This window comes from Ochotona princeps, chromosome 15 (genome assembly GCF_030435755.1).
Source record: "Ochotona princeps isolate mOchPri1 chromosome 15, mOchPri1.hap1, whole genome shotgun sequence".
Taxonomy (NCBI): Eukaryota; Metazoa; Chordata; class Mammalia; order Lagomorpha; family Ochotonidae; genus Ochotona; species Ochotona princeps.
The window spans coordinates 26,120,174-26,126,839 of NC_080846.1; the positions used below are offsets into that span (position 1 = coordinate 26,120,174).

The 6,666-nt window shown below is 41.4% G+C and overlaps 1 non-coding gene across 1 annotated transcript; it reads right to left on the bottom strand.

Moving 5' to 3' along the window:
- Positions 1-345: 345 nt before the first annotated feature.
- LOC118757662 (U6 spliceosomal RNA) lies at positions 346-449 on the bottom strand. The gene has a single exon (XR_004995319.1). It is a non-coding gene; the product is annotated as a U6 spliceosomal RNA (small nuclear RNA).
- Between the last annotated feature and the right edge of the window lie 6,217 nt (positions 450-6,666).

Sequence of the window (6,666 nt, forward strand, 5' to 3'; positions counted from 1 at the left end):
AACGGACAAGTTTTTATTTCTAAAATGCCAGCTTCAAAGCCATCACCTTTGCTGTCTTTGTCTGTTTGAAAAAGTCTAGCCTCTCCTGAATGTTCTATTTCATTCCATATTAATACACTGCTGTTTTGAAAGTTGCCACCTCATCCTCTTTAGCAAGTCCTAGCATTATTAAAAGATGTGTCTTCTCTTTGATGCAAAGCAATTACTGAGATTCTTTCTTTTCTCTGGGAGGAAATTCAAAGAACAGGATGCTCTTTGTCCACTCCCCTGTACAACACTGAAAATGATCCGGGTAATTCTTACATGATTAATACATCTTTTAAGAAGAGGCAGTATCTCTCTATGCACAATGTTTGAAATATATGAGGAGACTTCATCCTTGCGCAGGGACCATGCTAATCTTCTCTGTATCGTTCCAATTTTAGTATATGTGCTGCCGAAGCGAGCACAGAAATATATGAGAAGACTTCAACAAAATTCGTAGAAAATAGAAGATAAGCTTGTTTTGTTGAAAACAAACTGAAATCTATCCATAGTTTTTTTTTTTCCAAAAGATGCATTTCCCATTAACTTTTTTGAAGAATCGTTACAAAATATATTCTGTGGCTTCTTAAGAAGTCTCTACTAACAAAAACCTCTTCTCTGCTTCCAAAGGCAGAACCAATGAGGTTGGTAATGTCATAACACAGCTCCACACATCACAGGTCATTCCAGAGAATGACTGGGGCCACTCAAAGTCTGCAGGCAATGAGTGCCCAAAGCACTCCCAGGTGATATTTCTTCTCAGATAGTACCATACACACACGATGTGTTAATAATGTTCTTTGGCTGCATTTTGTAGTCTGCAAGCATGAAACAATCACATGTCTATACCAAGATGTCTTTAAGAACCTATTAACATCATTCCAGTCACTCCTTTCTCACTTGCCCATGATCCATACTAGCTTCTCTTCCCTCTTCCACTTGGTTGATCAAGCCTGATTTACATTAATGAGTAAAGGTTTATGTGTTTTTCCCTGGGAGCAGAATGAGCTAGAAGAGTCAGATAGTAGTGAGGGACCTGGCACAATGACTCAAAAATAAATCCTCATCTTTCAAATGTCAGGATTCCATATAGGCACTAGTTCGTATCCTAGCTGCTCCATTGTCCATCCAGCCCCCTGCTTGTGGCCTCAGCAGTAAAAGATGGCCCAAAGCCTTGGAAACCTGCACTCATGTGGAAGACCAGGAAGAAGCTCCTGGCTCCTGGCCTCAGATTGGTTCAGCTCTGGCTGTTGCAGCAACTTGGGGAGTGAACCTGTGGATGGAAGATCTGTAAACACTGAAGTAGAAAAGATACTGGAGAGACAATTGTGTTAGTTTGTAAACTGAAGAGGAAAATAAGAGAAGTGAATGAACAAGGAAGTTACTTTAAGTGGGACCCAAGTACCCAACAGGCCATTTTGCCCTTAGGTTCACAGGAAATTTTTTGTTTAAGTGTTAAGGGGCAGCCTGGCAAATGTTGCCTTTGTTTTTGATAGTGAGTGCTACCATGTCAACTAATCACTCAGGCAAATGTTCAATAATGTCTTCCTTAAGGGCAGCAAACTTAGAGCTGGAAGACAGCTCTAATTGTTCTGAGGCTGTCTCCCAGAGTTTCAGCCAAGAACTTTCACCCCTGACATTTAACAAGGGATATTCCTTCAGCCAATGTGAGGGTACCTGTTAACTGGATTGGACAAGAACATTTCCTTTTATTCCCTAAGGAATAAACTCAGGCCCGGGGCTCATTAGAAAGTAAGTGCCTATTGTCCTAGGAAACCCAAGTCAGAAGATCTCATTGAGGTCCCCTCCCCACCTCCACCGCCCCTGGGCTACATATGCTAATAACTTAAATAATGGAAGGGAGGAAGAACTTTCCTCGCCTTTTCATCTTTCTGTTCCTGGGGTCTTGCAAATTATAGGCGAAAGACAGACTAACTAGAAAGGCCATGGGTATACAACCAGAGGGCTCCACAGGGAAGAATAGATTGTGGGACTCGGAGGACCATTTTAACAAAGACTTTTTTTTTTCTTTTGACCTGATAAGATGAAGGGAAAAGGGTTTGGCTCTAGGCATGGGCAAATTGTGAACTTTGTGTCCTGTTTTTCCTAGTTGGCCTTCAGTTCAAAACAATATTCATGTTGAACTGGCATATTTTGGGGTTGATGTTCCGATCCCTTTCAGTAGAATTTTTAGGTCTGAATGCATCAAGATTCATGTTATCATACTCTAATCCAATCCTATTCAAGCTTGTATAATAACTTCTTCAACTGAAAATGATAGTTGAAAACCTAGTAAAGTCTTTCTGTTACTTACTACGACTCCTGACAGCACTCTTGTCCCCCTAGCCAAGAACCCCAAGGGCCAACGATATGGAGTTTAGGATCTCAAGGTAATAAATGAGACAGAAATTCTAATTCACTGTGAGACTAAGTTCATGCCATCAGCTGGTTACTTTTCTATTGACCTTCCTTGTTCTGAGGCCATAGCAACTGCTGCTGTACTACCCCAGGGCCCACAAAACACAAAGCTGGCCCAGGGTGTACACTACCTGGAGACTGGATCAGAAGCAGAGAAAACACCTGATCTCAGGTACTCATGGAATGTGGGTTGAGAGTGTCCCAAGGGGTAGTCTAATCTGCTGTGGCACAGTACCCACCCAGATTCACCAATCCTAACTAATGTTCCATGAACTTCAGTTCCAATGAGTCTCGGTTTTTAAAATACCTGCCCTGAACCAAGTGATTCAAGTGGACCTAAGGCCCAGGTCCCAAAATCCTACAATACCCTTCCCTAACTTTCTTTGTGTCACTACCATGGTACTGTCAAGGTCATCTCCTTTATTGCAACAAATTTAATCAATGTGGCTTATTTGATTAACAGTGTTTGCTGAGATTTTTTTTTTTTGTGATCATGAAACAAAATTGATTTCCACAAAGATTATTTACTAGTATCCACTAAATTGTCTAAATTGATTCTTTAAAGCATGCTCCCATATTCTTTGCTACTCCCCAATTGGCAGCAATCATCAGGACTAGACTGATGCGAGGAACTGGAAACTCAACTCAGGGTATCCCACTTGAACAGCAGGAATCCAAATAGTTGAGCCTTCACCTGCTGCCTCATAATGTATGCATTAGCAGGAAGTTAAACATACAGTAGATGTGGGACTTACACCCAGGTATTCTGAGACGTGACATGTGTGTCACAGACAGGTTTAACTGCTGTGCCAAATGCCTGCCTGCATACAAATCATTTTCTTGCAGGAATGTCAGACACGCTGAGAAGAGGATTTACCTTTTGGGGCATTTAGTTAATCTAACTGGTGAGATAATGTGTGGAAAGATAATATATACAAAATACTTGGTTAACATAGCTCCAGGCATAATGCAGGCAATATAAGCTATATATAAGCGAATATAAGCTATATTATATATAAGCTATATTATAATCCTCCAACCCCAAGTCTTTCCTTGCCTGGACCACTGAGGTTCTGCAAACAGCAGGTCAATTGTCTTTGAACGTAAAGCTCTGATTCGTAGCTCATCTCTGGCTTCTCATTGACCAGGCTGGCTAAGGCCATTTGGTCTTCATCCCTCCCTCCTAGCTTTTTGATTCCTGGTTTCCTAGTTCCCATCAATGACCTGAGAGTGGAGGTCAACTCTTTTCCTTGACCCCGTTATTCAGCTTGGGAGACTTCTTGGGGAGGATTAGCTCTGAGTGGAGGAACTTTGAGAACACTTGAGTTTAGTGATGAAATGTGAGGCACTGTTGGAGCTCATAATGAAGCAGACTTCCTTTCCACCACCTTCTCCAGACAGAGGAACAAACTTAAGCTTTCCAGAGCATTTTGGATGGGGTTACTGCTGAACAGGGGAATCTTGATTAACATATAAGGTTAATGAAATTTGGAGTCTAGAGGAAACCTCAGCTTCTTTGTAATTAACAAGCTGTAGTCCCATGGACAAAAAAGGTAATTTAGGAGTAAGGAGGCCCTGAGAGGTTTCCCATACTGTCCCACACATCAGAGATCGAGCTACACCATCAAATGCTTCATTAGCTCCTAAAATTCTGCTTTCTGAGACAGCCTACTCAATGTGCCAACTTTGTGTTATTATAGAATTCAAATCAACTCTGAAATTTGAGGAAACAGATGAAGTAGAAATGTGTGAATAACATCTTCCCAAATCCACAAAAAATATTTAAAAGAAGTAAAAAAGAAAGAAAGAAACCCTGAAGAAAATCCATGCTTTTTGCTTTCTATAGTTCTGTGAGACACATGACTTTCCTCCTTGGTGGATGAAAGCAAGGGACAGCACAGTGTATATTTAGGGGTGCAGCTATGGAGGTCGACTGCTGAGAAATGTTTGACAACCAGCCAGGGATATGAGGGAGGTTCTCATGGAGAGCATTTGCTGATTTCTGTGATGTTAATACTGCCACTGTGACTGATGGAGCGCTATCAGTGTGACATTACTGAACTTGGTGTTGGGAAGACCGACTAGCACAGTAGCAGAGCATGATGTAAGATATCAACACAAATAACAAGAAGAGCCAATAATCATAAAATGTGGTGAAATTATTAGAAAGGATGAGTTTTGAGTTTTTATTACCTTTCATTCTAAATAATTGCCATATTGTGACTGGCTCAGAGAATTTAACATTGGACTCTCATAAGTCAACCCAAAGCACCAAAGTCAAAGATAGATGCTTTCCTTTATCTCTGCTAGCCGTCAAAATGTCCTAACAGCTTTTATTGGCCTTGTGAATTATTTCACATCTGAAGACTCAATTGGTGCCCTTAAAGATTTTTTAAAATTATGGGGAAAAGAAGAAGTAGACGGAACAAAAATAAGCACTGTAGGGTGATTGCTTGATAATCCCCCATCAAAAGTCTTGTGAAATTGCCTTCACTTGATGAGAGGAATCATTTGGATCATTTTTGCGGTTGAAAAGAACTTTTGGTTGAAGCTTTCCTGGCTGTGTTTCTGTATAAGTTTTGACTCCCATGAAAAGCTTGTATGATAAACATGTTATTATTCTTATGCCTTCCAAAAGGTTACCATGCAAAATGCCTTCAGCATCCCAGAATACTGTTGTCATGATACTTGCTCTTGAATAACCTACTTTTGCTTTGACTTCCACTTCTTGTTAGTAGTTGCTTTGGTTATATATATTTTTTTAAGATTATTTTATTGGAAAGTCAAATTTAGAGAGAGAGAGAAACAGAGAGAAAGATCTTCTATCCACTGGTTCACTGCCCATGTAATCATAACAGCCAGAGCTGAGCCAATCCAAAGCCAGGAGCCAGGAACCAGGAGCTTCTTCTGGCACTCGAATGCACATGCAGGTGACCAAGCCTTTGTGTCACCCTCAACTGCTTTCTCAGGCCACAAGCAAGGAGCTAGATGGGAAATGGAGCAGCCAGGATACGAACTGGAGCCCATATGAGATACCAGCAGTTGCAAGGTGAGGATTTAGCCATTAGGCTACCGCACCAGGCCCTGGTTATGCTTTTCTTTGCGATCATACTAGTAAAACCATGTTTCATTTCTTTTTCGATTCTTTGGGGGAAATGAAAGCCTGAAGATCTTGATTGCACTTTTTAAAATGTTCCATTGAAAGAGCTGTTCCTGTCTGTAGCTGGTCTAGAGGCATAGTTTTAGCATCCACTAAGCAGAAAGTCTAATTTAATTAATTTTTCAGCCTGAAGTATGTAAGATGGGAGCAGGCATTCTTGTGCAGCAATTTGCAGTTGCTTGAGATGCCAGCATCCCATATTGGAGTGTTGGCTCAAGTAGCAGCTGCTCGACTTCTGATCCAGCTTCCTGCTAATGCAAGAGGGTAGTTATCAGATGAGTGGCCCAAGTAGAAGATGCAGATGGAATTCTTGGCTTGTAGCTTTGGCCTGGCCCATCTCATGGACATCTGGGGAGCAAGCCAGCAAATGGAAGTCTTTTTGTATTTTTCTATTTTCTTTTCAAGTTGATGGAAATAAACCTTTTTTAAAAAATTTTTTTAAAGATTTATTCATTTTATTACAGCCAGATATACACAGAGGAGGAGAGACAGAGAGGAAGATCTTCCGTCCGATGATTCACTCCCCAAGTGAGCCGCAACGGGCCGATGCGCGCCGATCCGATGCCGGGAACCTGGAACCTCTTCCGGGTCTCCCGCGCGGGTGCAGTGTCCCAATGCATTGGGCCGTCCTCAACTGCTTTCCCAGGCCACAAGCAGGGAGCTGGATGGGAAGTGGAGCTGCCGGGATTAGAACTGGCGCCCATATGGGATCCTGGGGCTTTGAAGGCGAGGACTTAAGCCGCTAGACCACGCCGCCGGGCCCAGCCTTTTTTAAAATTTTGAAAGGAAGAATTGTGTAAGGTCAAACGGGATGTTTGTGGTATGGGCTAATGCTTCTACTTTTACTCATTATTTTTCTTCAGTTAGGGCATAAACAAGATCATTTTTTCCCGGAACTAATTAGTGTAGATGGTCTGCTGCTGCTATGAGGTTCATATTCAATGTTATATTTACCCCTTCTTAAAATGAGCTATATATATGTTGATTTCTTTGGGATATATTCCCCATAAACTTTTCATAGTGTATTAGTTATAATGTACCATTCCACCAAAGTTTCACTTGAA